Source organism: Lactuca serriola, chromosome 8 (assembly GCF_051521515.1).
Source record: "Lactuca serriola cultivar US96UC23 chromosome 8, Lser_US96UC23_V15, whole genome shotgun sequence".
Classification (NCBI taxonomy): domain Eukaryota; kingdom Viridiplantae; phylum Streptophyta; class Magnoliopsida; order Asterales; family Asteraceae; genus Lactuca; species Lactuca serriola.
Genome location: NC_136415.1, coordinates 165,255,850 through 165,281,180, shown reverse-complemented (window position 1 = coordinate 165,281,180; position 25,331 = coordinate 165,255,850). Strand labels below are relative to the sequence as shown.

The 25,331-nt window shown below is 35.9% G+C and overlaps 2 long non-coding RNA genes and 1 pseudogene across 9 annotated transcripts; 2 read left to right on the top strand and 1 right to left on the bottom strand.

The window, feature by feature from the left end:
* The first annotated feature begins 10,909 nt into the window (after positions 1 to 10,909).
* On the top strand, positions 10,910 to 12,892 carry LOC145071277 (uncharacterized). Of its 7 annotated transcripts, none has more exons than XR_013690352.1 (7): positions 10,910 to 10,994; positions 11,110 to 11,168; positions 11,270 to 11,310; positions 11,967 to 12,015; positions 12,120 to 12,190; positions 12,618 to 12,666; positions 12,754 to 12,892. It is a non-coding gene; the product is annotated as an uncharacterized LOC145071277 (long non-coding RNA). The 7 variants fall into 7 exon arrangements; XR_013690349.1 differs by lacking the exons at positions 10,910 to 10,994; positions 12,120 to 12,190 and adding exons at positions 12,249 to 12,300; positions 12,471 to 12,527 and having other exon boundaries at positions 11,011 to 11,168; XR_013690355.1 differs by lacking the exon at positions 12,120 to 12,190.
* Positions 12,893 to 15,639: 2,747 nt separating this feature from the next.
* On the bottom strand, positions 15,640 to 21,954 carry LOC145068242 (uncharacterized; annotated as a pseudogene). Its single transcript, XR_013688943.1, has 13 exons — positions 21,525 to 21,954; positions 18,421 to 18,503; positions 18,266 to 18,343; positions 17,943 to 18,071; positions 17,770 to 17,856; positions 17,494 to 17,547; positions 17,322 to 17,412; positions 16,928 to 16,998; positions 16,785 to 16,854; positions 16,478 to 16,530; positions 16,296 to 16,389; positions 16,122 to 16,219; positions 15,640 to 15,885 (listed from the first exon to the last, which is right to left on the bottom strand). The product of XR_013688943.1 is annotated as an uncharacterized LOC145068242 (transcript).
* Positions 19,484 to 21,872, top strand: LOC145068243 (uncharacterized). The gene is made up of 2 exons (XR_013688944.1): positions 19,484 to 20,016; positions 20,896 to 21,872. It is a non-coding gene; the product is annotated as an uncharacterized LOC145068243 (long non-coding RNA).
* Positions 21,955 to 25,331: the final 3,377 nt, after the last annotated feature.

Below are 25,331 nucleotides of genomic sequence, written 5' to 3'. Positions count from 1 at the left end.
TTTCCGATTCAAGCATGTTTATGTGTTATGTGTTTCGAACTTCAGTCCGATGCAGTATGCAGTATATGTGTTTATGCTAGTTGAATTGTGTTTATGTTATGCTATGCTTAGTCAGTTCCAGACTTCGGTCCGATGCAGGGGACAAGGTCCCAGTCAGTTCCGGACTTTGGTCCGATGCAGTTAGTTCTGGACTTCGGTCCGATGCAGGGGACAAGATCCCAATCAGTTCCGGACTCCGGTCCGATGCAGTTTCCGGACTTCGGTCCGATGCAGAGGGCAAGGCATTGGTCAGTTTCTGGACTCCGGTCCGATGCAGTTTCCGGACTTCAGTCTGATGCAGTGGGCAAGGCCAAGTATGTGCTTTATATGTCATTGTATGGTATGTGGTAGTTTGGGGGAGCTCACTAAACTTCGTGCTTACAGTTTCAGTTTTGGTTTCAGGTACTTCCGCAAGCAAAGGGAAGAGCTCAGGATGATAGCATTGCACCCACCACAACTTCAGCTTTATTCCTAGGAAGTTTTGTTCAGATATTTAGATGTGATTTGATACAGTTTTTGATACGACATTTTTATAATGGCTTTTGAGATATCTGACGTATGGTTTTATTATATGGCATTCAGTGTTATGACTTCTATTATTATTTAAAAAAAAAAAATTGGGTCGTATTTTTGGGATGTTTCAAGTTGGTATCGGAGCCTTGGTTTGAGGGATTCGAACACACTTCCGGATGTGTCTGAACTCAAACTAAGGAAGTGATAAAATGTTTTCAAAAGAATAGAGTTTTAGAAAAGTGAAAAGAAATTTGTTAGAAAGAAACAGACTTTGAAAAGAGAAAAGGGGTGTGGTGCATGCGATCAGCCGAGCTCAAGTAAGTACTCCCAAATTACCCATACGAGTTTATGTTATGAGTTATTAGTTTCAGTAGAAGAGCGTGCTAAAATAGGGCTAAGGATCTAGGAGGATGCCTTATGTGCCTGCTATATGTGAATCAACTTTATGAGAGTTTCATGCTAGTATTGAGTAGACAGCAGTAGGATAGCCTGTTTAGGTTATGCCTGATAGTATGAGCTTACAAATTACATGCTAGTACATTTTCTCGTTATGATAATAGATTTGGTTGAGTAGTTACCTGTGTCCGAATGCTACTTGCTTTGTGCTTTGTAGGACTCTAAGTGATGGGAGTTAGCCGTTAGGTGAATACGTCACGTCACATGTGATCAGGGTTGAATAATCTCAGAGTGTTGGATTTGGCCCTATTGCGCAGCTCTTGTTTGAGTCTAACCATTGTAGGGACGAGTCTTTTACTCGAAGGATTATCTGAGCCTCATCACAGGTGATGGTATTTAGGTAATGGCTAATTGGCATTACAGGGAGGCCTTCAGCAGCTGGGGACTGGATTGGGTGGAGTCAGAGAATTCCCTAGGGCAAGCCTAGGATGAGAGCAGCAGAGATCGGTAGTAGTAGAAGTGACTTGGTGAAGTCGAGGCAGTACTTGAGGAAAGTACGGATAGATGTGGAAGGTAGTATGGGCCCGTACTACTGAAAGCAGAGGATCTGTACTCGAATCAAGGAAAGCTAAGATGAGACAAAGAAGCTTGTGGTAGTAGTGATCCCTCGAGATATATCAGTGTTCCTGATGTTTTTTTATGTGCTTCAGAATGGTAGTATTACGCCCTAGACCAGCAGTTGGCAGTTCAGGTGCCAGAGGGGGATCAAGACCAGGCCTGGAGGCCGGGTAGATGGATGAGCATACTAGGGAGTTTCTCTCTTCAGAGATTACTCGAACCATACTTGAGCAGACTCCTGTGATCTTTGGTTCGATCAACGAGGGTATCTTAGAGTTGATGGATGAGAGGTTAAGCACCTTCCGTGCTGAGATGGTGGCCATGATGGGGTCGCGCACACTTACTTTTAGGGAGTTCCGGGCATGCGGAGCTCCAGATTATCACGGGGCGCGGGACCCCATAGCGAGTACTAGATGGTTGGCAGATGTGGCCAACTCTTTCCGCACTAGCAGATGTCCCGAGGGGGAAAATGTCAGATTGGCGTCCTGTCTTCTGAAGGACAGGGCATGGGATTGTTGGGAGGAGGTTGGTCATGCCATTGGGGATGACGCAGCTTTGGATGCTATGACCTGGACTGATTTCACTAACAGGTTCAGAGCTGAGTTCGCACCAGTCATTGAGGTGCAGCAGTTAGCCAGAGAGTTTCAGGATCTTACTCAGACTACAGACACAGTGGCAAAGATTACTGCCAAGTTCAGGGAGAGGGCTCTTCTTGTTCCTCAGTACGCAGCTGATGAGGAAATGAAGAAAGCCCGTTATCATGAGATGATGCAGAGTGATATCCGCCAGTTCATGAGCCGGTCCAACTGTAAGACGCTGGATGACATGATTGATAGGGCTTGAGAGAGAAAGAAAGAGAGAGAGAGATTGACCTTGAGATGGAGAGAAAGAGGAAGTCGGAGGCGACTCCAGGTTCAGGGAGTTCGGGCAAGAAGCCCAAGGGTTCAGATCACAGAGCTAGGAGTCAGCAGAGCCATGCTAGGTGTGGCAAGTGTGGGAGATTGGACGATGGGGCGTGCAAAGCAGGGAGTGCCGGCTGCTACAAGTGCGGTCGGACTGGGCATATGAGCAGAGATTGTACAATCACTACTACCGCCGTTGCGGCATCAGATCTGATTTGTTTCCATTGCAATCAGAGGGGACATAAAAAGTCCCAGTGTCCGAGTTTAGCTGCTGCAGGGAAGGTGTCAGCACCTGCCCCTTCTACTCTGAGGATTACAGATGGCCTTCAGGGCCGAGTTGAGATCCCAGTGGCAAAGAGTAGGGCTTTTCAGTTGACAGCAGAGGAGGTGTGAGCGACTCCTGACGTGGTGACGGGTATGTATTTTTCTCCGTACCTTTGCATTTATTATTGATTGTTTCTTATGGTTATATGTTTTGTATAGGGTCGTTCTCAGTGAACGGTATATCAGCTTCTGTATTGTTCGATTCGGGGGCTACCCGATAATTCGTCTCTCTTGCACTTAGCAAGAGGTTTAGCAGAGCTCCATGGAAGCTAGATTGTCCACTTGAGTTTGAGATAGCAGCTGATAGAACCGTTAGGGTTGCAAGGGTGCACAGAGGGAGTTCCCTACAGTTATTCGATGAGCAGTTTCCGGTGGACTTGGTCCCTATTCCCTTGCGAGGGAATAAGGTTATAGTAGGTATGGACTGGCTAAGCCCCAATGGGGCGGTGATAGATTGTGAGCTGCAGTTAGTGAGGGTTCACACTCCCAGTGGGGGAGAGTTAGTGATTCAGGGCGAGAGGCCACAACGCGGACCAGTTCTTTGTTCAGCAGCGAGAGCGAGGCGCTATTTTCAGCAGGGTTGTATCGGTTACATTGCCTATGTTTTAGATGCCCGGGAGAAGGGCAAGATAATAGTTGATGATGTTCCGGTAGTGCAAGACTACCCGGATGTATTTCCAGAGGATTTGCCTTCAATACCTCCTGAGAGGCAGGTCGAGTTCGGGATTGACCTAATCCCTGGTGCGGCTCCGATAGCTAAGGCACCGTATCGATTGGCTCCCCCAAAGATGCAGGAGTTGTCTATGCAGCTACATTAGCTGTTAGACAAGGGTTTTATCAGGCCGAGCAGTTCACCCTGGGGAGCACCGATTTTGTTTGTGAAGAAGAAGGATGGGTCGCACCGTATGTGTATTGATTATCGGGAGTTGAATAAGGTAACGGTGAAGAACCGTTACCCACTCCCAAGGATAGATGATTTGTTTGATCAGCTGCATGGAGCGTCTTGGTTTTCCAAGATCGATTTACGCTCCGAGTATCATCAGATGAGAGTCAGGGATGACGATGTGCAGAAAACTGCTTTTAGGACTCGGTACGGTCATTATGAGTTCGTGGTGATGCCGTTTGGGCTCATCAATGCCCCGGCCGCGTTCATGGACCTCATGAACCACGTATGTAGATCGTTGTTGGATCGATCGGTGATAGTACTCATTGATGACATCTTGGTTTATTCCAAGACTCAGGAGCAGCACGAGGAGCACCTGATGGAGGTGCTAGATATTTTGAGGAAGGAGAGACTTTTCGCAAAGTTCTCCAAGTGCGAGTTCTGGTTGCGCGAGGTGCAGCTCCTTGGACACTTCATCAACCAGAAGGGTATTTTGGTAGATCCAGCCAAGATAGAGGCCGTGATGCAGTGGGAGGTCCCGAGGTCTCCATCTGAGATTCGGAGTTTCCTAGGTTTGGCAGGGTACTACAGGAGGTTCATTTAGGATTTCTCCAAGATAGCAGTACCGCTCACCCGACTGACTAAGAAGTCGGTGGTGTTTCGCTGGGGGCTTGAGTAGCAAGTAGCATTTGAGACCCTCAAGCAAAGATTGTGCCAGGCACCGATTCTTGCCCTGCCAGAGGGAGTAGAGGATTTTGTGATTTATTGTGATGCTTCAATCACAGGTATGGGAGCAATGTTGATGCATCGAGGCCGTGTGATAACTTACGCCTCGAGACAGTTGAAGCCTCACAATGCTAATTATCCTACGCATGATTTAGAGTTGGGGGAAGTGGTGTTCGCCCTCAAGATTTGGAGACATTACCTCTACGGGGTCCGTTGTACCATTTACACGGATCACAAGAGCTTGAGGTACCTCATGGATCAGCCGAATCTGAACATGAGGCAGAGGCGATGGTTAGATGTGTTGAAGGATTATGACTGTGAGATCTTATATCACCCAGGGAAGGCCAATATAGTGGCCGACGCCCTGAGTTGCAAGGCAGCAGTGGCCTTGATCAGAGATATTTGTTTGAGGATGACTGTGATTACTCCATTGTTGGAGCAAATCAAAGAGGCGCAGGCCGAGGACTTCAAGGAGGAGAGACAGAAGTGTGAGAGGATTGTGGGCCGAGTAGCTTCTTTTGACTACGATAGTCGAGGATTGTTGACTCTTCATGGGAGAGTATGGGTACCGTACTGGGGCGGAGTACGGCAGGTGTTGATGGACAAGGCTCATAAGTCTCGATTTTCCATCCATCCAAGGGCAACAAAGATGTATAGGGATCTTCGACCCGATTATTGGTGGGCCTGCATGAAGCGGGATGTTGCCTGGTATGTGGAGAGGTGCCTGACCTGCAGGAAGGTCAAGGCAGAGCAGTAGAGGCCCCACGACAAGTTGCAGCCGTTAGACATTCCAGTGTGGATTCGATTTGGGTTATTGTGGATCGGTTGACGAAGAGTGCTCATTTTATACCAATCCAGGAGAGTATATCGGTGGAGAAACTAGCCGATATTTATGTGCGAGAGGTTGTGGCACGGCATGGAGTGCCTGTTTCTGTGGTGTCAGACCGAGATGTCCGTTTTACTTCCAGATTTTGGAAGCGGTTTCATGACGAGATGGGCACTCGTCTCCATTTCAGCACCGCTTTCCACCTCCTGAATGTATCACCTTGGAAGGGTGTCATCAGATTTCGGAAGAGGGGCAAGCTGGGCCCCAGGTTCATTGGTCCTTTTAGGGTTCTGGCCCGGGTGGGTCGGGTTGCTAACCGGTTGGATCTTCCGGCAGAGCTTAGCCAGATCCACAACATTTTCCATGTTTCCCAATTGAGGAAGTGTTTGGTGGATGAGTCAGCAGTTGTTCCCTTAGAGGACATTCAGGTTGATAGCAGCCTGAATTATATTGAGAGGCCGGTCGCGATTCTAGACCGAAAGGCAAATACCTTGAGGAACAAGGTAATTCAGCTAGTGAAGGTGCAATGGCAGCACCGGAAGGGGTCAGAGTGGACGTGGGAATCAGAGGAGGAGATGCAGGAGCATTACCCGGTGTTATTTTCAGATTCAGTGGTAGCAGACTTTGAGGACGAAGTCTGATTCAAGAGGGGGAGATTTGAAACGATCGTTTCCGAGGTATAAAAACTATTTAATTCTTGAAGTTTATTTTGGGCCATAACTTAATTGATATTGTGAGTGGACTTTTATGTTGGGCCGAAGGGTAAGCAGCCCATAAGCCGTACACGGGGCATAACCCCCTTGTATGCTAGGCGTACTGCTTAAATGAAGGCCGGGGAGGCTGAGCGTACGCACAGCATACCTTAAGGTACGTCCAGCGTACCTTAAGGTACGCCCAGCGTACGCGACCAGGTGGCAAACCCTAATTTTAGGGGTTGAGGCGTATTTAAACCCCATTATAGCCTCCCATTTGGACTCCTCACTTATCATTCACTCCAGAGAAACCCTAGTTCGTCCCCTTTGCTCCTTGTTTGTGTGTGTTTGATCTTTGAGCTTATTTTTGTGAAGAAGGAGGAGAAGAGAAGTGGAAGAAGAAGAAGTTGAGCACCTTGAGCTTATAGATCTAGGATCATCCTTTCTTTTGGCATTCAAAAGAGGTATAAAGCTTTCAACTTTCCTCTTGTAAGTTTAGATCTAGGATTTTCTGGAAGTTTGGACCTTTTAGGTCCAAAGGAAGGACCTTTATCTTGCAACTTCGTTTTTGGAGCTTGGGATTGCTATCCTTGAAGCTCAAGTGTCCCCATAGCAGTAAAGTTTCGATCTTTGTGGCTTATATGCAGCCATTCATGAGATATAGTTAGTTTCATGTAAGTAGAATGTTATTTGTGGAAGTTTGAGCCTTTATGAGACTTGTAAGCCATCAAGTAAGAAAATTTATGGCTTAAGTCATGGATTAAGCTTAGGATCTGGATTTGTAGCTTATGGATCGGATTATTGAGCACTTAATGAGATGTTGGCTTAACAGAGCTGTACGTTGGGTGTACAAGGAAACACGCACCGCGTATAAGGTAGCAGCCAGTATGCTCAGCGTACCTTGGTGTACGCCCCGCGTACGCTACCAGTTTGGGCTTCGAGTGTTGGGCCTCGGTGAGGGATGGGTTTCGGGCTTAGGGTCCTTGGGCCTTTATGGCCCATCAGAATTCAGTTGCTAAGGACCAAGGATTTAGTATTGGGCTTGGGTAAGGCCCAATAAAAGGGTTCTAGGCCCAATATAGCAAATTGGGCCATTAGTGGGCCTATAGTGGGGCCATAGATGGACTTGGAAGGAATGAAGGTGTTGAGCCATGTTGTGTCTCACACCATAGTAAGGGTAAAATGGTCATTTTACCCATAGAGGAATCCATATTCTGATTTAGTATTTATTTCCCATTATAGCTGGGAAGCAGCAGTCAGGGATTTCTCATACAGGAATTCAGCAGTCAGCACCACGAGGTGAGTTTCCTTCTAATAGGAACGGGTCTATGGCCACAATGCCGGCCCGTTTAGTTAGCAGTCAGTTTCAGACTTCGGTCCGATGCAGTAGTTCAGGGTGCTTGATGTCTTTATGATTCAAGCATGTGTTATGTGTTATGTGTTCCGGACTTCATTCCGATGCAGTATGCAGTATATGTGTTTATGCTAGTTGAATTGTGTTTATGCTATGCTATGCTTAGTCAGTTCCGGACTTCGGTCCGATGCAGGGGACAAGGTCCCAGTCAGTTCCGGACTTCGGTCCGATGCAGTTAGTTCAGGACTTCGGTCCGATGCAGGGGACAAGGTCCCAGTTAGTTCCGGACTAAGGTCCGATGCAGTTTCCGGACTTCGGTCTGATGTAGAGGGCAAGGCCTTGGTCAGTTTCCGGACTCCGGTCCGATGTAGTTTCCGGACTTCAGTCCAATGCAGTGGGCAAGGCCCAGTATGTGCTTTATATGTCATTGTATGGTATGTGGTAGTTTGGGGGAGCTCACTAAGCTTCGTGCTTACAGTTTCAGTTTTGGTTTCAGGTACTTCCGCAAGTAAAGGGAAGAGCTCGGGATGATAGCATTGCACCCACCATAGCTTCAGCTTTATTCCTGGGAAGTTTTGTTCAGATATTTAAATGTGATTTGATACAGTTTTTGATACGACATTTTTATAATGGCTTTTGGGATATCTGACGTATGGTTTTATTATATGGCATTCAGTGTATGACTTTTATTATTATTTAAAAACAAAAATTTTAGGTCATATTTTTTGGATGTTTCAATGCCGACCCATGTAGTTATGAGTAGGAAGACCGGGGGGTTAGCCTATACACAGTATGCTAGTATGATATTCATGACGAGGTCCAGTGTAGCGGGCGGGTGCCCAAGGAATGGTTTGCATGATATTTATACTTGTTGTCTGTGTGATACATGTATGTGCCTGGTAGGAAGGTGAGTGTGGGCGAGGTCCCGTATCTCACCAGCAGCAGAGTATGGACGGTGTTCCATGTCTCATTAGTAGCAGAGTAGGGGCGAGGCCCAGGTTAAGGAAAGAGTGAGTGTGGGTCGGGCCCGTATCTCACTATCAGTAAGAGCATGGACGGGGTTCCATGACTCATCAGTTGCACGACATGGGCGAGGCCCAAGATAGGCGAGGCCTTTAGAACAGGATTCGGTAGTATATGTTTAGTGTATATGTTGCGATATGTTTATGTGGTAGTATTGTTGGTGGGCGAGGCCTAATGACAGGCAAGGCCTAAGCGAAACAGATCTGTATCCGAGCGGGGCTCAAAGCCAGGCGAGGCTTGGAGCGGCGGGCCGTCGTAGCGGGCGAGGCTCGAGGTAGGGGCGAGGCCCAGAATAGCGGGTGTGGCCCAGTATGTGCAGTATGTGGTTATGGATGGTATGTGGTAGGTTGGGGAACTCATTAAGCTTCGTGCTTACGGTTTTCAGTTTTGGTTTCAGGTACCTCCGGTAGAGGAGGAAAGAGCTCGGGGTGATCGCATAGCACACACCATAGATTAGACAGCCTGGGATGTTTTACTCTGATAATGAACATATGTTTGGAAATTAATACTCTGACTATGTTATGGATTGATAATTATGTTTTAAGTAATGTTTTATAAAATAAATTTTTAGTCTTGAATTTTGGGACGTTACATATAAGTATTGTTCAATCTAATTATGTAATTTTGATTCATCTTTACATAAAGGTTTGCTTATGCAATTCTTCATATGGCCAATTTGTAGATCACATAATCTTAAAATCCAGAGATGATAAACAACCTAAGGAGATATGGAGTAGATGAATTGAGATATTGTGATTTTATTTTTTTCTATATAATTTGTGAAATCAGAATTTTCTAATTTTTTTTTAAATTTCCCTATCAAATATTGCAATTATCTTTTTTATCATATGTTCGTGGTTGTTTGTGTCTAAGTTTGGCATTGTATGCGTGTGGTTATATGATTGTGTTTGTGTGACTTTGACTGAATAAGTGTGTGTGTGCGAATGGATGTGAATGACTAATGCTCTTCATGGTGGCTGCACTTTTGGGTTAAAGATACGGTAATGTTCATGATTTTAGACATGATCCTACTTAAAAGCTTCTAGCTGCAGTTATTTGAAACTTTTTTATTATGTGTTTGCTTCACTTTTACATTGTCATTGAAACTTTAAATATAAATAATAGGGCAAGGGAACTTATGAGATCAAGAATTGCTTGTATACAATTATTATCAGAGTTAGCAAATCTAATTATGTGTATTATTGTTATGATATTTCATGAAATTTAGGTGAAAAAATGAACATATATGCTTTCTTTTCTTGCATTTTAGGGTGAATATATGGCCTTATACGAAATAGAGTTTGAGTCTGTGTTTTAATTGCATAAAAAATGTGAGATTGTTAATATTTTTTTAGTTAAAAGTCTAACTACATGTTGTATTGAGTTTATGTTTCATTTTTTTTATAATATATATATATTTTATGGAAGTTGAACTCATTTCTTGATTGATTTGCTCTTGCATTTCTCATATTTTTCTTAAAACTTTTTAACTTTCACTTTAAAAAGCTGAAGCAAATCTATATTTTGTTTTAAAAAACTGTATTTCACAATTAAAATATTTTTTTAAATCCCATTTGACATAAATATATGAAGTGATACAATATACTAATTTTAATGTTTGATCCTGTAATGTATCTTGCTTATGCTTAGATATTAAAATAGGGTCAAGTGCTACTTCGTCCTTTAATACAATCTTAATAGCAATCATTCATAAAACACATACCAAAAGTTATGAAGCAACTCAAGTTCATATGATGATTTAAATGTAAATATAAAAAATAATAAGTAGTATATAAAGCAATTTACAACGTAAAGGATAGTTTAAAATTTGAGTAGTTTGATATTTAAAAAACTTGAGGTATTTAAACTCGATTGATTAAAGGATAGCTCATAAAAACAAATAAACCTTAAATCGGGTTATAGCCAATGCTACTAAAGTTATAAAAGCAACACAACACATTAATAATAATAAATTTCAAAACATTTAAACCGAATTTAACAAATAGGATCAAGCTAAAACGATTTTAAGAGATTACAAGAAATTTCTATAAGGCTTACAAATCAACTCTAACAAATAAAGTTTTTTTTTTTTTTTTTTTTGCTAAATGTCACTCTTACATTAACTTTAAGACATGTCATTTTTTGATATTTTTGAATAAATATTTTTTCTATTTGTTATTTTCTCATTATTTATTTTTTTTAATTAATAAATCAAATTTACACATTAATTAATAATTGCCTTAATTAAAAATACTCAATAAATTAAACTATTAGTATATATATATATATATATATATATATATATATATATATATATTGTATTTAATATGTTTCATATTAAATTCAAATTTTAAATTTTAAAATTCAAATAAATTTTTGTTTACACCTTCAAATATAATTTTTTTTATTTCCTAAACCCGTATAACATATAAATCTCACAACTAGTTAAAAACAATGAAAATACAAAGTATCATAAATATTAATTTACAATTTATATAGGTGTCAATTCATAATTAATAATGCACAATAATTTTATTGGGTTTGCTTCGGAGGCGCTCCTTTTTGTTTCTATATAGTGACTTTTGAGCTTCTTGTGGCATACGTGGCGTTTTTTTGGGGTTTACGTATTGCAAGTCGCTTCTTTGAATTTCCCTCATCTCTTCTCTTGTCGTCTTCTTTCTGTGTTTTGTTCTTTCAGGTAATACATTCCTCGATTGATTTTCCGTCGTCTGTGATTTCCCTTTCTATGACCATTGATTTCCTGTATTTTCGTTATTCTCTGCTTCTCTCTTATGTCTGATGTCTGTTTGTAGAGATTGTCCTCGCTGCTGTCCTCTTCTTCTTCCTCAGTTTTGCATCTGCGCTTTTACAGGTAATACTTTTTCCATTGATCAATGCCACTTTCTGTGAGCTATCTATACATGTTCTGAAATGGAGGTCACTACATGTAACCAAACATTCCCACATGCTTAGTTTCCGGTTTGGGACAAAATTGGTGCTCAGCTATGGAATCGGTTAGTTTCTATTATTTCCCCTAAATTAAAGCTTCAAAACAAAATTTCATTATGTGTTGAAACATGAATGAGGACATTAATGGTGGTACTTCATCGAATAGTCGATTCTATGGTGATTCATGATGGGGTTTTGATTTTTGATATCTCTAATGAACATCGATGAATGGAGATTAGTAGTCTGTTGTTATTCATGATTGCATCTTTCTTTCTAATAACGGTGAAAAATACATGCATACCTTTTGTTTTTGGTAAACATATTGTTCAACTTTGGCCTATAAAACACATGTTCTACAAAATCCATCCACATATTAACTCAAAATTGGTGTAAAACCAAAACAAGAGATGATTGCATCAAAAAACTAGATTATTGATTCCTACCCCTAATATGAAAGTACCAAGATCATTAAGAATAAGAATTAGACAATTGACTGTAAAAAAAGGTTAAAGTTCATCCATGAATATTGTAACAAAATGATTAAAGTGTAAATGCAAATAAACCATCATATACTTTTTATCCAAAAATCTCCACTTTTACAAACTGTAATGTTTCTTACTTGTATTTATGCAAGAACCTTTGTTTGTAACAAAAATTAAAATTATATTTTTCATTTCTTTTATAAATAAAATCTTGAGTGTCATATATGCAATGGTGTCAGGTTATTGAAGGTTTATGGTTGGTTTCTGCCAGTATGGCGCTCTTTCAAGGTACATATTTTGTTTTGTTTTTTTTTTTCTGAAATTATATTAAAGTAAATATCTTTAATTTTTTTATTTCTTTATTATTATTATTATTATTTTCTTTTGTATAGAAATCGAGGATGTATGTGGGGGAAATATATGTCAAATTGGATTAATGCTATTAAAGTAAAATGCTATTAAAGTAAGTGCTTCACATATTTCAGCCCTGATTCCATGCATTAATGTTTATGCTGATGCAGGTCACTGCTATAAGAAAACTGTTGGATTAAAACCCATCAAAAACAAACATAGGTTTAATTTATATTTTCAACTTCCATATATGATTTTTCTATACTCATAAACCATATGCGTTTGGCACCCATTCTTTATGTTTATGTGTTTGTAAATATACATAGTAACATGAAATCTTTTCTTCTTTGTCCTCCTAATTTGAATACAACTTCTATCAATATTTATATTAGATATATTCATGGAATTTGGGAGGTTCGAGACATTAAATGACTACAAGTGTTAAAGTGGTAGTCTGATAGACTTATTGACTTATTTCTTGTCTATTTTATATTCCATTTTGAAATAGTGTGCTGTAACTTCCATGTTTTTTTTTGCAGATGCATGATGATTAGTAAAAGGAAAAAATAAGTTACATGAAGATAACATGTATGACTTTTATACACTTCAAGTTGCACATGTGATTTATAGTTGTAAATTTGGAATGCCTTATATTGACTATCAATCTTTTTGTAGATATTTCGATCAAGGTATGGATGTCAGATGAAGTATTTTCTAGTTTAAACAACTTTTTGTAACTTAAATAGAGAAACTTATAGGGAAAATAGCAATAAAATCTCTACATATTGGCCTCATAATCGATTTAGTTCTTATATATTTTTTTATTCAATTAAGTCTTAAATACTGGTAATCGTATTCAATTTAACCATTTGACTCGGTCAGCAGGTCATCTAACTTTCAAAAATTACATTTTTGGCCTAGATTTCAAAATTTATTAAAAATTTGGTCCTAAGTTTACACTTTTGGCCAAGATTTTAAATTTTGTTACAAATTTGGTCCAAATTATTACCCTTTTTGCCCAAATTTTAGAATTTTATTATGAATTCAACCTAACTTTAGTTTTTTTACAACTTTTTTTCTCAAAGAAGTGTTTCTAATACTTTTTTTCTTTATAAAATCATATTTATACAAAAAAGGTATTTTCACATAAAAATCTTATATTTTCTATATAAAAACTTTTTAAATTTTTTTTTTGTATATGAAATATCTTGTTATAAAAATATGTATTTATTAAGTATATAAATATATACAAATCCGTTTTTATAAAAAATGTATAAAACAACGTATTTTATAAAAAAAATGTATACAAACACCTATCACGTATATATATATATATATATATATATATATATATATCACTGTTGTAAAAATCCCGACTAGGTCCCGATTAATCTTCGATTAATCCCTAGGCGCTACTCGACCGATTAGAGGGCGCCTAGCGATTAATCATTGCATACATAATGAGCGAAACATTACAAAACGGTGAAATTTTAACATTTTGAAGAAGTTTTATCTCAATGGAAACTATTTGAGGCATGATTAGTGTTGTATTAATCATATTAACCTATTTTGTTATCATATTAGTGGTATTTACGAACTTTGATATGATATTAGTCATATTTACTTTTTTAAAATTAAACAAATTAGCAATTAATGGTACCCGATTAATCTCCGTTTAGCCGATTAATCCATTGACCCCAGTCTACCGACTAGCTAACGTCGACCGTTTTTTGCAACCTTGATATATATATATATATATATATATATATATATATATATATATATATATATATATATATATATATATATATATGCACACAAATAACTGTGTATCTATTTTTTTTTTCTATAAAATCATTTTTGTTTATTTTTTTTTATAAAACGTGTTTGAATAATTTTTTTTATATAATACGTGCTTGTATACATTTTGTAAAATCGTGTTTGTATACATTTTATAAAAATGTGTTTGCATAATTTTTTTTATATATAATATGTGTTTGTATATATTTTATAAAATCGTGTTTGTATACATTTTATAAAATGTATACAAACACTTATTATAAAAAGTTATTCAAACATGTTTTTATAAAAAAAATATAAACAAACATGATTTTATAAAAAAGATATGGATTAAATAAGTGTGTGTATACATTTTTTTTTGTAAAATACATTTTTGTATACATTTATTTATAAAAACGAATTTGTATATATTTATATACTTAATGATTTACCTATCTTTATAACTAGATATTTCATATACAAAAACCTTTTTAAAAAAAGTTTTTATATAGAAAATATAAGATTTTTATGTGAAAATACGTGTTTTTTGTATAAATATGATTTTATAAATAAAAAACATATTCGAAACAATTCTTTGAGAAAAAAAAGTTGTAACCAAAACTAAAGTTAGGATGAATTCATAATAAAATTCTAAAACTTGGGCAAAAAGGGTAAAGTTTGGACCAAATTTGTAACAAAATTTAAAATCTGTGCCAAAAGTGTAAATTTTGGACCAAATTTGTAATAAAAAAATATTTAGGGACTAAATCAATTATGAGGCTAATATGTAGAGACTTTATTGTAGTTTTCCCAAATTTATAATATTATACATCTGTTAATTTAGAATTACGAAGAAAAAAATATTTTGAAACCAAGTGGCAGCCTATCCAAATAAAGTTTTAATTGAAGAAACAAAACTCATATACAAATTTACACTGACTTAGTTTTTTGCTTATTAGATTGAGGAAATTGTCGATATTCATAAACAAATCTAGATACATAAAAAACACATAATTTAGCTCGAATCTCTATATCCACTATTTTAGCTAAAAAGAAATTTTATACTACCACTAGCAGTCTAGCTGCAATGTCTATCCCAAAACAACTCCTTATTTTCTTATATTGTGTAATTATTGTTGGGTAAGAATTCAAAGGGTTGTATGAGAGTAGAGGAGAGTTTGATATGTGCCCAAATATTTGCAACAAATCAACGTCAAAATTGACCAAATCTATGAAAGAAGCTTACCTATAGGTGAACGGTGACTACAAAAAACTTCAAGGAATTGTGAACAGAGGTTGGCTGCTGATTTGACGGGCTCCATCTTCTCAAAATTTTGACGAGCAACGGTGACGTGAACACGTTGAGATGATATGTTGTGTTTATGTTTATAGTAGAGTAATTGCGACACGGGAGCTGGTGAGAGTGATGGAACACTACCAATATGTGGTGGTTGTACTTGTAGGTGGTAGAGTGCGAATGGAGAGTACAAATTACTAAAATGGTCTTCTGTGGTTTGCAAACATTGCATGTTTGGTTTCCACATATTCTTTTGCACTTGGACGATCCCTAAGTTTTGATTTAATTGTGTTTTTCAGCCCTCATGGAGCTAAAAAAAGACTATATTGTCCTTTATCTTCATATTTTTCAGTTTTTTATATTATTAGTTTACTATTAAATAATATAAATTATTAAATAAACTTGAAACTGGACCCACATAAATCTTGAGACACATAGTTAAATTTCGCCCACACATTTATAATAAAAAAAATTGAAAATGCATATTCGAATTTGGAATAAGTTTCATTTATTGGAAGGCCTTTTCATGTGTTTAATACAAATAAGAATGCCAAAGCTTCATTAGGTGATATACATATACCTTTTCAATATACTATAATATTCAGTCAAGCATAAGATACATAGCTATGCAGGAGAAATTTCTACGGTTTAAGAAACTTGTCAAGCCAATCACTCGCTTCTTTAAGCATTGATGACGTCACATCATGTCCAATTCCTGTTTCGATTATCACCTAAATTTCATTTATAATAAATCACATTATTACCTCATATACAACACAATATTACATCATATAACATTATACTTTACTTTTTTTTATACCTATGTAAACAATCTACTCAATTTATTACCCACAATAGCAACATACTAATATTCTCTGGTAGTAAAGTACGAAGCTATTCCGTGCAATAAGCCCATTTAGAAAAAGCAAGAAACATTGGTGAAAAGTCAAGAGTCAAAAGTCAACACCTTGAAATGATTGAAACATTTGGCATCTTCGAAAGCCTTTTGTGTATTTGATATGGTAACATCAATACCTTCCACCGGGCAACGGGGATCGTCTTCACCTGATAGTTTTTTCCATGATATTATTTCATCAAAAAAAAAAGGATCAAGAAGAGGAGGGTGGATTGGTCATTTCACCGTTTATAATCAACAAATGGTGTGGTGCAATGATTGGCACCGTATAAAGTGAGTCAAACTCAGATGCTAAACCAGGAGCTATTTTGTTCAAAACCTGGTCAAAATAGTAGCACAACATCAATAGTTAGACGCCAGCCGGATGCCACGACAGCAACACATTTAGCAATCTTTGTGGAACATACCTTTTCCACAACCTCTTTGTCAATAGCTTCCTTCCCTAAATCAATCCTTGCTTCTGAAGAAAATAACTTTTAAACAATTTTTCTAAATATATTTGAGAAAATAAATGAGGGAAATTTGTACAAATTTACAATTCAAAGTCGTTAAACACCAATATATATATATATATATATATATATATATATATATATATATATATATATATATATATATATATAACTTAACTTACATGTTTTATTAAACATAGAAGTAATAACATATAAAATATTGAGATTTTATATTCCTTTTGTAAAGTAACGTCTTAATTACCTTCAAACACTGGCTTAATACTGTCAACTCAAGCATGCCATTGATTATTATCTATGGTCCACCGAAAGCCCTACACATTCATATTAAGTTAATAGGTTAGATTAAGTGTAAACTAATCCCATTAAGTCCAAAAGTAGTAATACCTTAACAACAATTATAGGGACAACCACTGAATAACGTGTATCCACAAAAGCAGCAAACTATGCATGCATTCCTGCATCACATATCAATAAAGGCATAATAAATCATAATAAAAGAATATATACTCTCTTGTTATTTCTAGATGATGTATTTAATAAAAGAGAAATTAAATTACTTCCTACTTTTTATTCCTACAATTATTCATATCCACTAAAATTATGACAAATCACCATTCAATTTAATTTTATTTGATATATTCCTAATATAGCTTTAATGAGTTATGTTAAAAAAATATGGAATGATGACACTTGTCATAATTTTATTGGGTAGGAACATTTGTAGGCATAAAAAATAGGAAGCAATTTAATTTCTCTTAATAAAATATTAAAATTCAACCTCCAAGTGAATTCCCAGTGATTCCTATCTTGGAATGGTCTATATCATCTCTTGTGGATAGATAATCTGCCAACTTTAAAAGGTACCACACCTAAAACATAATAAATGTTAAAAATTTGGGCATTAAAAGGTTATAATGTCATTAGAAAATTCAAGAGTGAAGGAGTATAACCGTGTCATATATAAATGGCATTGTATCACCTCTTTTCCATGCTGAAACAAGAGCCTGGATTCAGAATATATGAAATTCAAGTTATATTTATGCTTTGAGATCATGAACGATAATTAGTATATTCTCCATTGCTATATTTAGATAGATTCTTTTCAAAGTAGGATGCTATAATAAACAAATATATTAAACTATGTTGCTATTTCTAATTTTGTTGCATTTAGCCCTATTCTTTTTGGCATAAACCAAATAAAAATAAAGAAAGGTTACAGTGCTCACATCTTGTTAGGCGGTGGGGGTTTTGGCACGTTCTCCATGGTAACGAGAATCAATGGCAATTGCAATATATCCACGTGAAGCATAATCCTAAATTGAAAGGAAGAACTCGTTAGATCAAAGTCTTTTGTCAAATGAAGAAATGACCGGTCTAGCCTTGTAATTTTATATTATACCTCAAGTGAAGGGCGTAGCCGCTCTTTGTTTGCATTTGATGGATGTACAAAAACAACAGCTGGTCTTTTTGATTATGTGCATTCTTTCATGCTCAAAATGAGCACAGGCAGACGCCCTTGCTCTCCTTCCTAATTTTAATAAAATAATAAGTTTCATCATAATAAACTTTATGCATCATATATTCATATTACAAATTTGCTCTTGTTTTCCATCTTCCCAATTATGTAGTTATTTTCTTAGATATCTTTTAAACATCATATATTCATATTAAACTTTATCCATTCAACATTCAACGTGAAAAAAGAAACATGGTCTAAGTTACCTCAGTGGGTAAGTAAAAGTTTTCTTCATTGAGCTGTTCCTCGACGTTAATGCGTGTTTTCGGGTAGGATCTCATTACCTGATATTAGTGTTCAAATAAGATAACTTCTAACGAAGATTAACAAAAAGGTGAAGTATATGTCAAGTAATGTCCACCTCAAAGTCAACAGGTATTCCCTTAAATAAGGGTTCCACCACGGGTTCTGCAGATAGCGTCTGAAGTGCACGTAGTGTTAGAACTGAAAAAAAAAAAGTAGTAGAAATATAATATGAATCCACATTTTGACAAATAAAGAGATGAAGTCATATTTCAATGAAATTATATACTGATAAACATAATAGTGGTTGGATAAGAGTGATTACAGTAGTTGTTGATGAAAAAAGTTAAACTTAATTCCTCTCCTAACAAGACAATGAGAGATAAAGAACAAAGTTTGGGGTTGTTTCTTTTTTACCTAATGGGGTCATGACTTAATCTGATAAACTAGTTATTTTTCTTTTGAGTTCATGCAAGAGAACAACTTAATTGATAAAGTTAGGGAAATGAGGCTTTCCCAATTAAGTCCTAACATTTTACAAATTTACACCAACTTAGTTTTTTCTTCTCAATTACTTTAATGGACAACAAAGAAACATGGTGCTACAATAGAAAGACAAGTTTTGCACTTTTTCTATGGACAATCCAACGGGGTATTTTATAATGAAAGCAACTCGCCTTATACTACTCTTACTAGATTGAGGAAACCGTCGATACTAATAAACAAATTTAGATACATATATAAAACACACAATTTAGCTCGGACTCCATAACCACTATCTTAGCTCAAAAGAAATCTACTACGACTAGCTGTCTAACAACCATGTCTATCCCATAACTACTCTTTATTTTTCTATATTGCGTAATTATTGTGTAATTGCGATGAGTGTAATGGGACCCGCAAGGACCTCATGGGAAGTGGTGGTTGTACTTGTAGGTGATAGTGCCAAAGTGCCAATGGAGAGAACAATTTATTGAAATGGTTCCTATGGTTTACTAAAATTTCACGTTTGGTTCCTCCGTTTTCTTTTGCATTTGGATGGTCCTTAAGTTTTGATTTTATTGTGTTTTTTTTTTTCAAAAAAAAAACTATATTATCCTTTATCTTTATATTTTTCGTTTTTTATAATATTAATATATTATTAAATTAACTTGAAACCACAAGACACCACCGGTCTGAACATCATCGGACGCCGCTAGAAGCATCCTGCAACCAGTACCGTCACATTTGTCACTGTTGGATGGAGATTAGATCATCGACTGCATCTGTTCCCTCCCTCTTCGCCATCGACTGCATTCTTGTCACTATGGAAGGGGTATTTATTGAAAGTTAAACGTAGGATCGTGAAGAGTATTTGTTTTAAGCTAATTCAATTCTCATTCTATTCGGCTGGGTTTTCTTCTGGAGGGGCTCCTTTTTGTTTCTATGTGGCGAGTTTTGGGTTTCTTGTGACATACGTGGCGTTTTTTTGGGGTTTAGGTATTGTAAGTCGCTTCTTTGAATTCCCATCTTCTCTTCTCTTGTCGTCTTCTTTCTCTGTGTTTTGTTGTTCTTTCATGTAATAGATTCTTCCATTGATATTCCGTCATCTATGATTTCCCTTTCTATGACCTTTGATTTCCTATATTTTCGTTATGTCTGACGTCTGTTTGTAGAGATTGTCCTCGCTGCTGTCCTCTTCTTCTTCCTCAGCTTTGCGTCTGGGCTTTTACAGGTAATACATTTGTCATTGATCACTGCCACTTTCTGTGATCTATCTATACAAGTTCTGCAATGGAGGTCACTACATTTAACCAGACATTCCCAGATGCTGAATGTCCATTTCTTTTCCCTAAATTAAAACTTCAAAACGAAAATTTCATTGTGTGTTGAAACTTGAATGAGGACATTAATGGTGGTACTTCATTGAATAGTCGATTCGATGGTGATTCATGATGGGGTTTTGATTTTTGATATCTCTAATGAACATGGATCAATGTAGATTTAGAGTTTGTTGTTCTTCATGATTGCATCTTCCTTTCTAATAAAGGTGAAAAATCCGTGCGTACTTTTTGTTTTTGGTAAACACATTGCTCAACTTTGGCCTATTAAATACGTTGTTCTACAAAATCCATCCATATATTAACTCAAAATTGGTGTAAAACCAAAACAAGAGATGATTGCATCAAAAAACCAGATTATTGATTCCTACTCTAATATGGAAGTACAAATATCATTAAGAATCAGGATTAGATAATTGACTGTTAAAAAAAAAAAGATTAATGTTCAGCACATATGACCCTGAATACAACAAAATGATACAAGTGTAAATGCAAATAAACCCTCATTTGTTTTTTTATCCAAAACTCTCCACTTTTACAAACTGTAATGTTTCTTTCTTGTATTTATGCAAGAACCTTTGTTTGTAACAAATATTAAAATTTTATTTTTAGTTTTATATTTTATAATTAAAAATCTTGAGTATCATATATGCAATGGTGTCAAGTTATTGAAGGTTTAAAGTGGTAGTCTGATAGACTTATTGACTTATTTCATGTGTATTTTACATTCCATTACGATATAGTGTGCTGCAATTTCCATGTTTTTTTTGCAGATACATGATGATTAATAAAAGGACAAAATGAGTTACATGAAGATAGCATGTATGACATTTATACCCTTCTACTTGCACATGTGATTTATAGTTTTAAATTTGGAATGCCTTATATTGACTATCAATCTTTTTGTAGATATTTCCATCAAGGTATGGATGTTTTAGGAAGTATTTTCTAGTTTAAAAAACTTTTTGTAACTTAAATAGAGAAACTTATAATATTATATACCTATAATTAGAATTATGAAGAAAAAAAAATATTTTGAAACCTAGTGGCAGCCCAGCCAAATAAACTTTGAATTGAAGAAACAAAACTCATATACAAATTTACACCAGCTTAATTTTTTGCTTACTAGATTGAAGAAATTGTCGATATTCATAAACAAATCTAGATACAAAAAAAAAAAAAAATATAGCTCGGATTTCCATAGCCACTATGTTAGCTAAAAAAAATCTACTAGTAATAGGAGTCTAGCTGCAATGTCTATCCCATAACTACTCCTTATTTTTCTATATTGTGTAATTATTTTTGGCAAAGAATTCACAGGGTTGTATGAGAGTATGAGATGAGCCCAAATATTCGCAACTAATCAACATAAAAATTGACCAAATCCATGATAGAATCTTACCTATAGGAGAACGGCGACTACGAAGAACTTCATGGAATTGTGAACGAAGGTTGGCTGCTGATTCGACGGACTCCATCTTCTCAAAATTATTACAAGCAACAGTGACGTGAACACGTTGAGATGATATGTTGTGTTTATATTTATAGCAGAGTAATTGCGATACAGGAGCAGGTCAGAGTGATGGAACCCCTCCGATATGTGGTGGTTGTACTTGTAGGTGATAGCATGCGAATGGAGGGACCAAATTACTAAAATGGTTCCTGTGGTTTGTAAAAATTTCACGTTTGGTTTTTACATTTTCTTTTACACTTGGACGATCCCTAAGTTTTGATTTTATTATGTTTTTTATCCCTCATGGAGCTAAAAAGACTATATTGTCCTTTATCTTTATATTTTTCAGTTTTTTATATTATTAGTTTACTATTAAATAATATAAATTATTAAATAAACTTGAAATTGGACCCACCCAAAACCCTACACCCCTCATATCCTTCTCTCTCATTTCAGTTCGTCTGTGCTGCAAATCAGCGGCCGCCACCAGAAAACACCAAATGTCACCGGAAAACATCGCAGCATGAAACCACAAGACACCACCGATCTGCACTTTAAATCTATTGATTTGCTCCATCAACCACCGATCTTCATCACTAGACACCACTAGAAGCATTGTTCTCGACGCCCCCATCTGATCCACTGAGAGATCCGGCCATCGACTGGATATGCTCCTTCCTTGCTCATCCTTTCCGCCATTAGTTATGTAAAGTGTTTAGAGGTGGTGGTGGTTCACTTTACTTGTTTTCCCCCATTCTTATCACTATGGTTGGGGTAGCTTCATGACACCGAAATGGATCTGGTGGTCATTGCTTCTTAGTACTATGACGTTGGCGGCTTCACGGCGATGATCGCAACAGATCTAGAAGCTTTTAGGTTTTAGTAGCGGTTTTCAGGCAACGAAGGGAGAGATGTTTTTAGGGGAGGCGGTGTTTTCGGAAAGATAAGACACAACGATGGTGGTGGTGGTGATTGTTTATTATTTGTCTGATGAAGCTTCCGATGGGAGGGCTTCAGAAGCGGTGGTGAATTGAAATGAGAGAGAAGTGCATGAGAAGTGTGGGGTGTAGGGTTTTGGGTGGGTTCCATTTTAAGTTTATATAAATGTTTATACTCATTAATAATAAATAAATAATATAAAAAACTAAAAAAGATAAAGACAAAGGACAATATGGTCTTTTCATTTCCACGAGGGGATGAAAAACGCATTAAAACCAAAACCTAGGGACTGTTTGAGTGCAAACAAAAACATAGGACCAAACGTGAAATTTTTGCAAACCACATGGACCATTTCAGAAATTTGTACTTTAGGATATGCATAGAGTAAATTACCAAAATTGTTTGTTTCATTTATGATATGCATTATGTAAATTATGAAAATCGTTTGTTTCATTTAGGATATTTATCGAGTAAATTACGAAAATTGTTTGTTTCATTTAGGACATGCATAGACTAAATTACAAAAAAATTTTGTTTCATTTAGGATATGCATCGAGCAAATTACGAAAACCGTTTGTTTCATTTAGGATAGTCATTATGTAAATTAAGAAAATCGTATGTTTCATTTAGGATATGCATTATGTAAATTACGAAAATCGTTTATTTGATTAAGGATATGCATTGAGTAAATTATAAAAATCATTTGTTTCATTTAAGATATGCATCGAGTAAATTACAAAAACTGTTTGTTTCATTTAGTATATGCATTATGTAAATCACGAAAATTGTTTGTTTCATTTAGGATATGCATTATGTAAATTACGAAAATCATTTGTTTCATTTAGGATATCCATTATGTAAATTAGATAAATTGTTTGTTTCATTTAGGATATGCATCGAGTAAATTACGAAAACCGTTTGTTTCATTTAGGATATGTATTATGTAAATTGTGAAAATTGTGTGTTTCATTTACGATATGCATTATATAAATTACAAAAATCGTTTGTTTCATTTAGGATATGCATCGAGTAAATTACGAAAATCGTTTGTTTCATTTAGGATATACATCGAGCAAATTACAAAAATTGTTTGTTTCATTAAGGATATGCATTATGTAAATTATGAAAATTGTTTGTTTCATTTAGGATATGCATCGAGTAAATTATGAAAATTATTTTTTTCATTTACGATATTTTGTTTTGATGTGTGTGTTTTTCATATTTTTGTATAGAAATTGAGAATGAAACTGAACATGCATTTTATGATATTACACCATGAGATCCTGATTTCTTAGGGAATAAAGGTGGGACAATATATGTCAAATTGGGTTAATGTTATCTTAAAGTAAGTGTTTCACATTTTCAGCCCTAATTCCATGCATAATGCTTATGCGATGTCACTACTATAAGAAAACAAACAACATAGGTTTTATCTTTTCAACTTCCATATACTAGTATGATTCTGCTTTACTCATATACCATATGCATTTGGCACACATTCTTTGTAAATATACATAATCACATGAAATATTTTCTTCTTTATCCTCGTAATATGAATGCAACTGCTGTCAGAATTTAAAGAAGTCTATTTTCATATAGTTGCAAACTTAGCAGAGTGCATAAAAAACCTAGAGCAGTCATTAGATATAGTGTGCTGCAATTTCCATATATTTTTTGTGCAGATACATGATGATTAGTAAAAGGACAAAACGAGTTATATTAGGATAGAATGTGTGGTTTTTATACACTTCAAGTTGCACATGTGATTTATAGCTGTAAATTTGGAATGTCTGACTATCAATCTTTTTGCAGATATTTCGGTGAAGGTATAGATTTCAGATGAAGTTTTTGCTACATGCACCCTTCTAATTTAAGCAACTTTCTGTAACTTAAATAGAGAAACTTATAATATTATATACCTATTAATTAGAATTATGAAGAAAAAATATATATTGAAACCAAGTGGCAGCCTAGCCGAATAATGTTTGAATTGAAGATGAAAAATTCATATACAAACTCCATGTATTAAAACACTAGACGTCGCTGGAAAACACAAAACACTACTGGGAAACACCAAACACTATTGAAACACGCTAGATGTCACCGGAAAACACTAGACGCCATCGGAAACCACCAGGCGCCAGGAAACTACAAGACACCACCAATCTGAAAACACTAGGGCTCCATTTTATATTTACTTAATCATTTATATTCATTAATAATAAATAAATAATAAAAACCTAAAAGAAGATAAAGACAAAGGACAATATGGTCTTTTCATCTCTACGAGGGGATGAAAAATGAAAAATGAAAATATAAGGACCATAATAAATAATACTACTTAGGGACTATCCAAGTGCAAATGAAAATATATGGACCAAACATGAAATTTTGTAAACCATAGGGACCATTTCAATAATTTGTTCTTTAGGATATGCATTGAGTAATCACCAAAAACGTTTCTTTCATTTAGGACATGCATTATGTAAATTACAAAAAACATTTGTTTCATTTACGATATGCATCACGTTAACTACGTCAATCGTTTATGAGGCAAACAGTAAACTCTAATTTCGAAACCAAATATTTAGTCCTTTTTTGTTCCAAACGAGTGATAAAGGAACCAAATATCATTTAGGCTATGAGGTATGGTTTTAACATCAATTACTTTATGCTTACATGACATCTCTTAACATATGTGAAAATTGTTATGCTTTCATGTGGTGTTAAGCCATTTCGCCCTCTCAACATTTTCCAACACCCGTTAAGAAAAACAAAACAATCAACTTTTTAATTCTTTTTTTTCTTTTTCAAGTG